The sequence below is a fragment of the Tupaia chinensis genome, unplaced genomic scaffold, assembly GCF_000334495.1.
Source record: "Tupaia chinensis unplaced genomic scaffold, TupChi_1.0 Scaffold142326_1, whole genome shotgun sequence".
Classification (NCBI taxonomy): domain Eukaryota; kingdom Metazoa; phylum Chordata; class Mammalia; order Scandentia; family Tupaiidae; genus Tupaia; species Tupaia belangeri.
Genome location: NW_006202174.1, coordinates 263,316 through 276,734, shown reverse-complemented (window position 1 = coordinate 276,734; position 13,419 = coordinate 263,316). Strand labels below are relative to the sequence as shown.

At 39.3% G+C, this 13,419-nt stretch overlaps 1 pseudogene; it reads right to left on the bottom strand.

Annotated features, from left to right (window-relative positions):
* Window positions 1–7,199: 7,199 nt before the first annotated feature.
* The window catches only part of LOC102470809 (spliceosome-associated protein CWC15 homolog pseudogene), an 11,002-nt pseudogene continuing 4,782 nt past the window's right edge, over window positions 7,200–13,419 (bottom strand).

The following is a 13,419-nucleotide window of genomic DNA, read 5'->3' as shown; positions in this document are numbered from 1 at the left end:
TCAGACACAGAAAAGAATAACAGGTCTGATCATGAAGCCCTTGTCATTGATGTAGATGGTCTTAAAAATAAACAAAGATGAAACAATCGAAGGACTAGAAAAGAGCCATGTGTGATATAGGGTGCTCAGCAAAGAGGCCTGTGTTTGGTAAAAGGGAACATGTCAAGGATTCTCTTACTTCTATCCTCTTCAATGCAGGAACAACAAAATCTCAGAACTCATGGAGCTCCAAGACTGAGGCCAACTGAAGCAGCATGGGAATACAGAAAGCTATGGCAGGACTAGGGGTGGGGTCCACGGCAGGACTAGGGGTGGGGTTCACAGCAACACCTAGGGGAACTCATAGAAAAGTGTCCCAGAGAAAGTAATACATGAATGAAACTGAAAGGAATCCCTGACATCAAAAGACCTCAAACCTCAACTCTTCCATTAAATAACTGTGTCATCCTAGATGAATCACATCATTTCTCTGGATGGTGTCATTTTCAATCTGTAAGATGAAGGAGGAAGAGATTTTCTAAGGGGTTCTCTCGGACTCCTATAAATCAAGAATGCTATAACTCTGTAATGGAATGAAAATACTAGTTGGTTTTTTTTCCCCTGACATCTCTCATGTGTGTTATGTTTTTTCCCTTCTCTCCTGTTTGCTTTGGCGAGCTACATTACTCCACCACAACCCATACTAAAGAAAGAGGAAGCAAAAAGAAAGTTTTAAGATGACAAGTGCCTTTACTCTTAGCTAAGTTTAACATGCATTTAGTCATCTGCGGTGGGTTATTTTGGCTTTATATTCCATTAACCCTGCCAGTCAATAAAAAAGGTACTGCTCACCACCACACCACCAACCACAGCATGTGTGCAGACTCTAGTATGGGAACAGACAACCCCTTCTGTGGAATTTTAGAGAAAGCCATTAGCTATATAGAATTTCAATAATAGTTTTCAGATTTCAACATAGGACTTCGAACCTCAGACACGTGCAATTTCTAAGAATTTACTAAAATGGAGCGAACCATCGCATTTTCTTGTTAAAGCTTTATTTTTCTTAAAGCCTATACATGGAGGGGAAAACAGACATGAAAATTGCTGATTCACTAGAGAAGACAGAAGCCAAAAAAGAAAAGTGCTAGGAAAGTGATACAGACACATCCCTCAGATTCTGGCTACATCTAAAGGGGGAAGATGGATTGTGGAGCCAACATACGCTAATCCAATTCCCCAAGACTTTTTTGTTTCATTACCAGCAAAGGAAAGCCAGCATTCCTGTGAGCATGTTCAGCCATGCCGGTGAGCTGGGATCAAATCTACAGAGAAACGGGCTGCCCAGACTTGGAGAGCGCAGAGTCCTACATCCAACTTCTGAGGGCTGTGTGACTTTGTAGAAATTCTTTAATGTCTCTGAATTGCAGTCCCCTCATGTACAAAATGAAGTTCTAGGACTTTTTTTTTTTTTTTTTTTTGATGCCCACAGTCCTTTGAGAGGGAGTAGAGAGTGGAAAAAAAAAAAAAGTGTTTTTAGGTCATACTAATCTCACTTCATTCATTATTATTTCTTTTTTAGGATATTATAGGGTGTGTTTGCTCGCCAGAGAGACAGAAAGAAAGAAATCACCCCCACCCCCCCACAAGGGTGGCCATGCTGCAATCCCTTCTCCTCCAGTCTCCTCTTGGGATTTGGGGCATGCATGCACACGCACCTGACGTGAGTTTTAAGCCACCGAGTCTGGGACTTGAACTGCTGTCGACTATGTGATAGTCCAGCCATGTCACCATTATACCATCTGCTGGGCCCAATTCCTTCCTCAAAGATATATTAACTGAACCCTAGACATAAGGCTCTATAATCTCATAGTAAAAGATGTACCTAGGAAAAAATAAGCAGACTAATAAAAACAGAGGTGTGACTGAGGTAGACAGTGGAAATGTAGGTGGCATTAGGTGAACTGCATCAGGTGATAACTGAAGCTGTGCAGGGACTTGAGATAATACGATAGGAGTCAGTACACACTACCCCAAATATGGCCTGTGGCATTTGAAAGAACAGTCAGAGTAGGAAAGGGTCTCTCACCTTCCTTTTACCCTTCTCCCCTAAAGTAACTCATAAAACCTAGACCACTCTCTGACCTCCTACCTTTTCCCCCTGAAGCCGGTCATGAGACTCTTCTTTCCAGAGGTGACCTCCCTATACCCAGAAGAAAGAAACATTCTTAACTCTAGAGGGAGACAGAGAATATTTTCAAGAAAAATTGCCTTGCTAGGTTCTCTCTAGTTTACTATGATTACATACCCTCCTTTGTCCAATCATACTTCTCTGTAACCAGACACTTCATCATCAGATAGAGGACAAAACAAAGGTTTACCTGCTTCTTTGTGTCTTTGTTTCTAAAGGCTCTCGAGTCATGTAAAACTTACATAGGTTTTTATGCTGTTATCGTTAGTCTGTTTTCTTGTTGTTGTTGTTGTTAGAGGAGCCTCAGTCATGACACATGAGAAAACATACTTTTCTTTCCCCTATAAGTTAAAGGGAGAAAATGGAAGAGAAGATACCCCGGACCAATCTTGGGGAATTTCAAAGTAATTATCTATGCAAAGAAAACAAATCTCTAAGAAACAAAGAGGAAAGGCCAGAGGAGGAAGAGGGACTCAGGACAGTGTGGTGTTGTTGAGACCGGGACAGAGTCTTTCACCAGGGAAGTAATGGTTAACACTGAAGAATGCTGCTGAAAGGTCAACTCATCAGGATGTCACCGTTGACTCAAATGAAGACTGTTGCAATAGGTGGGTAGAGAGGGGGTATGTCTGCTTTAATTAGCTTTGTAATTGTTTTAAAGCCAACTTGAGCCTTGATTTTCTTATCTATAAAACTGGAGCTAACTGCAACAACTCCAGAGAGAATTTTGCAGTGTTTCCTGAGTATATATGTCCACTAGATAGTATGTCTTCAAGGTTCATAAACAAACAAAAACTGTTATTATAGAATTCCAATTTAACATGCCCACAAAATTTTCTTGATAGGGTTCATCAGATCAACAGTCATGGAATTTATGGTCAATAATATATAATAGTTTTTTGGCAACAACCTATATGAAGGTATGGCTATGCAAGCACATAAAATCAAAAGTATTACTGGGATAACTAGCCTGTAGGTTTTTAGTTGTAGGATCTGGATCCCACATGGCTGAGTGTGGTTTAAATATTGGCCCTGTTAGCTTGATAAAGCACACTGGGCACATGTGCATGCATGCCCCAAATCCTGATGAGATGGAGAAATGGAAGAAAAAAGATTGTGGCATGACCATAGTCCATTGGCAGGTGGGGTGCTTTCTTCCTCTCTCAGCCTATTGATCCTGTTGATTCATCTTTCTCTGGTGAGTGGACACATCCTTGGGCAATTAAAAAAATACACACACACACACATACATTAAAAATAAATACAACATGCATATAAATATATATGTGTGTATACATATATGTTTATATATATATGTATGTGTATATATGTATACACACACACACCACAGCTTTGTAATATACACTTTGGGATCAAGAAGTGAGATGCCTCTTACTCCTCTCTTTTTACGCAGTATTGTTTTACCAATATGGGATCTTTCATGATTCCAGACAAATTCTATGAATTTTTTTTTCTAAATATGTGAAGAATATCTTTGGTAATTTGATCAGAATTGCATTAAATTTGTAGATTAATTTGAGCAGAAATGACATTTTGACATTAATTCTTCTAATCCAAGAGCATGGGCTGTCAGTCCACTTTTTTGGTGTCATTTTCAATATCTTTCTTTCGTTTTTCATAGTTTTCCTACAGAGTTTTGTAATTAAAAAATGGTAATTCCACACACACACACACCTTTTAGAAACACTTAAATTATAAATCCCTCTTAGAGCCTGACAATGTGTAAATGCATGTCAACAGTTCATGGGGCTTAGACTTGTGGCCTAGAGATTAAGAGAACTGGGTCCCACATAGCTGACCGCAGTTCAAATCCTAGCTCAAGTGGTTTGTAAAACACACCAGGTGTGTGTGTATGTGTGTGTGCATGTGTGTGCTCCCAAGCTTGACAGAACAGAGAAAATGAGAAAAAGGGGATTGTAGTATGACTATACCCCTCAGGGGGGACTGGGAGTGCTTCATCCAAACTTCATCTGTTTTTCTCTGGCTAATACACATGCCCTCTGACAATTGAAAAATAAAGTCTGGAATATTTTAATTGAAAAAAGAAACAGTTCTGAGAGTTCTTGCACACATATACGAAACCTTTCATTGTGTTCAACTCAATATTTCTTAAGTGTTTCTGGTCACAAAAATCCATGCTCTGCACAACCCTCATTAACACATTGTGGAACAGTGTCCTGGGGGACAGAGTTTAGGATCCCTTGTACTATTCCCTGCTCTTTCCCATGAAAGACAGATCTAAAGGAGGCGTTGTTCCAAAACTACTGAAATGACAAATCTTGCTAAGAGGATAGCCTCCAAAAGTGAACTACCATGTAGAAATATTTAGATTTCACAACATAAGTGGTAGCGATAGTTGCCGAATGACAAGGAAGGATACACATTCTAATTATACCTATGGAGAGCATAAGAGGAAATATTTTAATCTGAGGGTCTATTCCAGGAAAGCTGGGATGCAAAAAAGAGCTGAAGCCAAGTGTTACCTTTTATATTTAAAACAGAGATCTCAGGATAGACGCCTTCTAGCCGAACACCAACTGGAGCATTCAACTAAACATTTCGCTATGCAGTATGAATTGCTTGGCTCGGTTACAACTGACAGTCTAATTCAAATCCTAACATTAAGCTGGGCTGCATAGATACAGCCTCGCTTGTGAAATAAATCACAGTTAAAGTACAGAGAGTATTTGTCTCCACCCATTTGTCTGAAAAGGATCTTGAGTCATAAAACTATAATTCTCAAGCCTTTCTTGGCGTATATACCAGCTGACACATTCTCCCTCTTTAGTTCATGATAGTAGGCTGAAAGGTGTTTTTTTTTTTTTAACTCCTCATTTATCTTCTTTTAATAAATCATAAAGATAGCATATTTTTTGCAGGATTTCTTAAATATGAGTATCTTTAGAGTCAACTGCTTGAAGGAGAAGACATTTTTATTTATGGATTCAACTGAGATGAAAGAAAGTAAAGAGCTGTATAAATAAATTGCTACAAACACTGCCTTCATTTTAATGTAGTTATCAAAGTACAACCGGTACTTACAAAGAAAAAAAAACAGCATAGAGAGAAGTTGAGCACATGAAAGGAATTTGGGAGAAATGTACGTAAAGGTGAATTTGCATCCTCATGTTTTGTTTGTGAAGCTTGAGAAAAATAATGGAGGGGGAGTGAGGTCAGCGTAGGTCACTGATGCAGGTTGAGTTCTCTTCACAAAATGTTTTATATACATTACTTGTTTCAATCTTTCTATCGCACAGTGACTTAGTATAGGACACCACAGCTAGGCTGACACTTTCAGTTACGCTGTGACCAAGAGAATTAAGTCAAGTACATGATAAACACAGTCTAGGTTGTCAGAGTGTGTAAAACAGGTTAAGTGCATGTATGTAAGAGTAGAAGCTAAGTACTCAAAAGGGTCAAACCACTTTGTACCACATTTAGCTCTTAAAACTCACCTCTAAGTTCTTGTTAGAGAAGCAAGCAAGGAATCTAACAAGACTAAGACCCTTACAAGATAGGTTCCTCTGGAAATGTGGAAGTACACAAACACACAGAATCAATGTGCACACATACACTAGCTATGTATATACACAGAGAGTGAATGTACAACATACACTAGCTATTTATATACACACACAAAATCAATGTGCAACATACACTACTATGTGTAAGTAGAGGTTAAAAAAATGTCATCTATTGCTTAATGACAATGATATGTTCTGAAAAATGCACCATTAGGCAATTTTGTTGTGTGAAGATCATCAAATGTTTTCACATAAATCTAGATGGTATACCCTACTAAACACCTAAATCATATTGTATAGTCTATTGTTGCTAGGCTATAAATATATTATAGCATGTTACCATACTGAACACTGTAGGCAATCGTGACACAATGGTAAATATTTATGCATATAAACATATCTTAAAAAAAAATACAGTTAAGATACAGCACAGAAATTCAAAGTGGTACACCTGTATTGGGCCTTTCTCAGGAATGGAACTTGTAGGACTAAAACATGTTCATCATGGGGAAAAGCAGCTACCATAACGGCTATGTCGCTGGACTCCCATGTAGTCTACTGCAGTTTGAGTCCTGGATCCTGTGGCTTAAACTGACGCCAGGTGTGTGTGCCTGCATGCCCAAGATCCCGAGAGGAGAATGGAGGAGAAGGGATTGCGGTGTGGTCATCCCCCCTGGGACTATGTGTAAGTAGAGGTTAAAAAAATGTCATCTATTGCTTAATGACAATGATATGTTCTGAAAAATGCACCATTAGGCAATTTTGTTGTGTGAAGATCATCAAATGTTTTCACATAAATCTAGATGGTATACCCTACTAAACACCTAAATCATATTGTATAGTCTATTGTTGCTAGGCTATAAATATATTATAGCATGTTACCATACTGAACACTGTAGGCAATCGTGACACAATGGTAAATATTTATGCATATAAACATATCTTAAAAAAAAATACAGTTAAGATACAGCACAGAAATTCAAAGTGGTACACCTGTATTGGGCCTTTCTCAGGAATGGAACTTGTAGGACTAAAACATGTTCATCATGGGGAAAAGCAGCTACCATAACGGCTATGTCGCTGGACTCCCATGTAGTCTACTGCAGTTTGAGTCCTGGATCCTGTGGCTTAAACTGACGCCAGGTGTGTGTGCCTGCATGCCCAAGATCCCGAGAGGAGAATGGAGGAGAAGGGATTGCGGTGTGGTCATCCCCCCTGGGGGAGTGATTTCTCACTTTCTGTCTGTCTCTCTGTCTCTCTCTGTCTTTCTGATGAGCGCACACGTGCTAGAGCAAAAAACTCTCCAAAAAAAAAAAAAAAAAAGGAAAGAAAATGTTATCTTGAGGCAATTGGGATTATTTTTCAGCTTCAGTATAATCTTATGGGACCACCATCATATTTGTGGTCTATTGTTCACTGAATCATTATGCGTCATATCACTGTGTCTGACTACTAAAATCAGTTGAATTAAACCATCTTTTCATTTAAACTTTGGAAACTACAATAAACAGACCAGTTCTGTCTTTCTTCTGATCATTTACACCTCTTGCACAATTCTTGAAGACGACATCATTGTCCCTCCTCCTTTTGACTTTGAAGTTGGCCTGTGACTAGGTTGGGTGTATGAGATTAAGTAACAGGTTTCCACTTAGAATGTTCTCCATACTAATCCTTTCTTTTTCAGGTTTTTGTTTTTCTTCCTTCCTGGCTGGTTCTTCAGCTCTTTTCTTTTTTAAAATATTTTTTTTTCTAATTCTGCAAGAAGAGCTGCAGTATCATCACCACTCTCCTCCTCAAAATCTTCATCTATCTTGCCTGTTATAGGATCATCTGCATCAAGGCTGGAGTCAAGAATCTAGCCTAATCAAGACTTCTTTGACACTGAAGAGGAGGTTATATATTCTCAGGTTGGATGATCCCTATTTATCTCTCTGATAGCAGCTCTTTCTCTCTCTCTCCAAGTCATGGTTGCAAACCTCTTCAGGGGCATCCTGAATAGTTTGGTCTGTATTTGATCTTTGTATGAGAGGGTAGGTCACTTTGGAAATATTGTTTTGAGAGTTGGCTCAAATCACCTTCTGCTTTTTCTCTTCCATCTCTCACATGACTGAAATTTGGCCTGGCTGCTGCTGTTAACTTTTATGTTTGGCTGAGACCCTATTCAACAGTCTCTGGGAATCACAGACACCATTACTCCACTCCCAGAAGCCTCTGTACCAGATTTCCTTCTTTTTACAGCTGAATAAGATGTTTATGTATGTGTGTGTGTGTGTGTGTGTGTGTGTGTGTGTGTGTGTGTGTGTCTGTGTGTGTATTCACACTGTACTTTCTTTATCTATTCATCTGTCAATGGACACTTAAGTTGTTTACATATCTAAGCTGTTGTGAATAATGTTGCACTTAACACGAGAGTACAGGTATCTCTTTGACACACCAATTTTCTTTCCTTTCAATATACACTTAGTGGTGGGATTACTGGCTCATAAGGTAGTTCTACTTTAATTTTTTTTTTTTTTTTGGAGACTGTTTTTGCTATAGAGCGCATACATTCACCAGAAAGAGAGAGAGACAGAAAGCGAGAAATCACTCCCCATGGGGGATGGCCACACGGCAATCCTTTCTACTTCATTCTCCTCTTGGGATCTTGGGCACACATGTACATGTGCCCAGTGTGAGTTTAAGCCACCAGGTCCAGGACTCGAACTGCAGTCGACTACATGGGAGTCCAGCGACATAGTCATTACACTAACTGCTGATCCCTCTACTTTTAATTTTTTGAGGAATCTTCATACTGTATTCCACAATGGCTGTATCAATTTACATTTCCATCAACAGTGTATAAAGATTTTCTATTCTCCACATCCTTGCCAATACTTTGTTTGTTTTTCTGATATCCATTCTAACAGGTGTGAGGTGACAGCTCATTATGGTTTGGATTTACTGTTCCCTGACAATTAGTGATGTTGGACATTTTTTAATATACTCATTGACCTTCTGATTGTTTTCTTTTGAGAAACATCTATTCAGGTCTTCTACCCATATTTTTTTTTAATTGCCAAAGGGTATGTGCACTCACCAGAACAGACAGAAGAGACTGAGAGAAAAAGAAAGGGATAAAGCATCCCTCAATGAAACATGGGCACACTGCAATTCTTTCTTGTCTATTTCTCAATCCTGACAAGATTTGGGGCATAAAAACACGTGCATCTGGCATGTTGTTTAAGCTTCCAGGGCCATAATTTGAACTGTAGTTGGCCATATGGGATCTAGCTCCCTTAAGGAGTAGGCTACAGGGCCAGCCTCTTTATTCATTTTTAAAATCTGTTTATTTGTGTTGTCATTGATTTGTTTGAATTACTTACATATTTTAGATATTAATCCCTTATCAGATGTGTGGTTTGTAAGCTGTTTTTTGGTTTTTTGTTTTTTGTTTTTGAGAGATTTTCGCTATAGGGCGCGTGCACTCGCCAGACAGACAGAGAGAGATAGAGAGACAGAAAGCGAGAAATCACCCCCCGGGGGGATGGCCATGCCGCAATCCCTTCTTCTCCATTCTCCTCTCGGGATCTTGGGCATGCACACACACATGCCCAGCTGAGTTTTAAGCCACCGGGTCTGGGACGCGAACCACAGTCAACTATGTGGGAGTCCAGCGACATAGCCATTACACTAACTGCTGGTTCCCTGTAAGCTGTTTTTATTCTATAGGTTTTCTCTTTGCTTTGATTGTTTTCTTTGCTGTGAAGATTTTAAATTTGATATAATCCTATTTCTTTCTCTCTCTCTCTCTCTCTCTCTCTTTCTTCTAAATCCAACTTTTAAGCATGTACCAATGAAGGGTAAAAGCAACTGTGTGCATGTTTCAAAACAAAATATTTTATAATACCTTTTATACTTGCTTAGGAAGATGGTGAGGCATTATCCTATTTTATCTGATTTCTGTATTACACTTTGCTTACGTTTATGTTACAATTCCTTGGCATACCATAAATAGTTGACAGTAGGAAGCAGAGGGAAGACAATGGACAGGTAGAAGTCTGGGATTTAAATATGTACAGTGGATAGGGCTGCAAAGTATACAAGTTACAGGTATACAAAGACAAGCTAGCCATATGCTCAAAAGCTTCTATTAACTCTAATCTCAAGAACTCAGAGTTAAACTGGTCTTTTAAGTATAACACATTAATTACAAACTCAAGCACTAATTAGAGGGCTTTCCTCAACATGGTAGAAAACTCAGAGGGTATAAGAAGCATTTTTTTCTATTTCAATTGGACAAAACACAAGGGAAGAAATACAACAGAAGAACTTAACTCAGCAGGATACAAAATGAAAGGGTTCTTTCAATGAATGGCATGCAAAGTTGGAGGAGGAGGAGGAGGGAGGTACTCCAGCAGTAGGTAAAGAAGAGACTTGAAAATTATATTGTATATTTCAATCACTTTAAGAACTGTGGCAGGTTCAGATCTCCTAAATATCCAATTTTTCTCATTCTTAAAGAGAGCAAACAAAGCAAACGAAAATAGCCACAGGCCTGAAAAGAGTAGGTTTCAAACGTGAGAGACCATGATGCATACAGCACCTTAAAGCAACCCACTGTGCATGATTTCTAAGTACCAGCAATCAAGAGCAGGGAAATACAGGCAAAAAAATCATCCCAGGACCACCAGTTTAGAAGTCATTCACCAATCCTAGCTCATTGATTCTGTTCAGGAGCCTAAAGAAGTCACAGACTCCAAATACTAATGAAAATCCCAACTGAGGACTTCTTATCTCCAATTAAGGAGCCCAGAACAAGTCTGTAAAAGTCCTCCCTCAGCTTCTTCTGCATACCTTTGATATTCTAGTCACTGGCAATCATAACAATTTCAATGAGAATATTTCTGTAAACAAGATGCAACCATAGAATCTTACTGCCTCTTTCTAATTAGTAACTATTTCTAGCTAACCAGGACCTTTCCCTAGGGTCACCTCTCCTGGAAATTGCTGTGAGTTATTCTCTTCCACTGGGAGGAGCCTGAAACCCATGGGTGACTGTTTCAGGTGCAAATGAGTTAATCCCTTTGTTCCTCCTATACCAGAGGTCCCAAAGAGATTAGGCTGAGATGAGACTTCAACTCAAACCATACCTTTGTGGAGCTTCTCCTTTACCCTATCCTTAAGAGTTCTAACAGTCACAACAGGTTTCACTTGAGAGAAATTCTTTAATAAACACCTGCCCAGAATCTTTCTCTTAGTCTCTTTTCCTAAATAATCTACGTTACTCACATTTAAAGTAATAATAATAATAATAGCACCATCATCAGCAACCATCATAATAGCAGCTTAAATTATCAGAGCATCACTATTAGAAGACACACTTCTAAAGCCTTTGCAAGAACCACCTCTTTTAAGCCCCCAAAACCCATGAGAAGTTATTATTGTTCCCATTTTATAAAAGAGGAAATAGAGGCTTGAAGACATTCCAAGACAAACTTAGCCATGGTCACACAGCTATTATGTGATGAAACAATAAACCTAGGCAGTCGGGCTACAGAGTCTAGGCTCTTAGCATCTGTTCTATTCTAATTCATATCCTAATAGGTTTTACACCCACAAGATGTTTAAAATTAATCTATTTGTTGTAAAGTTCTCATCTTAAGGACTCAGAAAGTATCACTAAGCAGCCAGTCTGGATTTGCTCAAAGGATCTAAAGAAAGCAATGGAAATTACAGCCTGAAAATACATTGTGGGCCCGCTGCTGATCTAAAGGGTGCTGGGGATGCTATTAGAGGGGAAGGAGCCCCCACCATCTCCCCTTTAGTAGAGCTCAAGTTGCATAAAGTCAGCATCTGTGGAGACTTCAGGGTCCTTGTTTGACAGAATGACCTTAGGAAAATGAAGTAGACAGTTCAGAGCTGAGGGCTACCCTGCACTTTATTTGGGTCCCTACGCTCTGACTGTAGGAGCCCAAAATGGACATTTGGAAAGCTTGGGTAGGAAAGGAGTTAAGATGTCTTCTCTTCCCACCACACCCCTCCTCCCGCCTGTCTCTGTAAACTGCAGCTGCTCATGTCACCTCAACACAGAGACCCTGGAGGCCTGTTTTTGCTTACAACAGCCAGTGAGAAAGCAAAAGGCCAGCAAAGTCCTGCCAGGGACTCACTGTGCCCTGGACAGTTTCCCACAGAAACAAAGTGGGGGGCTCCTTAAAAGAAAAGATGCTCTTGGCTTTTTGAGAGAGAGAGAGAGTGATCTTCCTACAAACTCACAACCTTTCCCTGCAGTGGTGTTCCCACCTGCACAATCCAAGTGCATGTGATTTTACTTTTGCACATTTTGTCAGCAAGCCCACACGAATCTGGATTCCAGAACAAGTGATTTGCCAATTACTCCAGTTAGAGATAATTAGATAAACTAGAAGCCAGGATTTATGAAGAAAGAGGTAGCTCAAAAGGCAGAATCAGTGTCCAAATTTTGGCACTAAAATCTGGAAGGAGAAAAGAGAAAAAAAATGAGGTTAAATGGGGGCCATGTGAAGAGATTTAGGGACTGACACTGAAAAAAAATTTGTAAGGTCCTAATGTTCTAGCAAAGGTTATATTTTATATATTTGGTAAGATGTACAGCAAAATTAGTTTCTTCCTGTTTTCTTTTCTTCCTTTCTTTTTTTATTGCAAAATGTTGGAGGAGTTCGTCACAGCTGGACTCCTGTCATCTCTGAACCTTTGCTTGGCCAGTCTCCTAGGATGCGTTCTGATGATTGCACACAGCAGCATGGGGTGAAGTGAAACCTTGGACTTAGAGCTAAGTCCTTGAGCCTATTGGAAAGAAGGAGACGCTCTTATGTGCAATAGTTGCTGGTGTCTATATTTGGCATAAATCTGTAGTAGACATATCTGAGCACCTACATTATTCTGCATCTTAGAGGCCAACAGAAGTGCTAAAATCAGGACACAGAAAGATGAAATCCCTATCTCCTGTGTTATAAAATTCCAATGAAATTCCAAAGACATGCAATATTTAGGAGCTTTCTTAGATATGGGGAGGAGGAAACACCTTGAAATGTGCTCATTTCTCACGACAAAGTAAAGCCAATCTATAAACTGAGAAGACACTCACCTGGCATGACATTGTTTTTGTCACACTTATTACCAAAACATCGCATCATGTCTGGACTCACTGTGATATGGCTGACGCCCTCAGCTGTCCTTCCTCTCCATTCCTCCCCAGGGACCACAGGGAGCATAGGGAGCACAGGCCTTCTGGGGACCAGTGACTAAAGGATTAGCATCTGGACCAGCTCAGGCACTGTCTGTTCTCAATAGTCAATGTCCCCCATGGATGTCACACTTAGTCATCAACAGAGCATCAAGACTGCACGGTAGGAAGATCATGGTAGAGAAATCATTCTTAGCAAAGAAGAACTATAAAAGGGAAGTGAGGTGTTTGGTGGCTAGTGTAGCTCATTTATAATAAATTTATATATATAAGTTATATATATACATATATATGGCTACTGTAGATCATAGATAAGAGGCTAAAAAAAGAGGTAAAGAAAAACAAGCAAGTATACACATCAAAACCTACGATCCATAGTAACTTTTTCATCTATTACCTTTTACCTATGATCTATTACCTATATCTATAAACTATTACCTTTTACCTATTACCTTTAATCTACCTTTACCTATAATCTACAGTAACCTTTTAATATATATAAT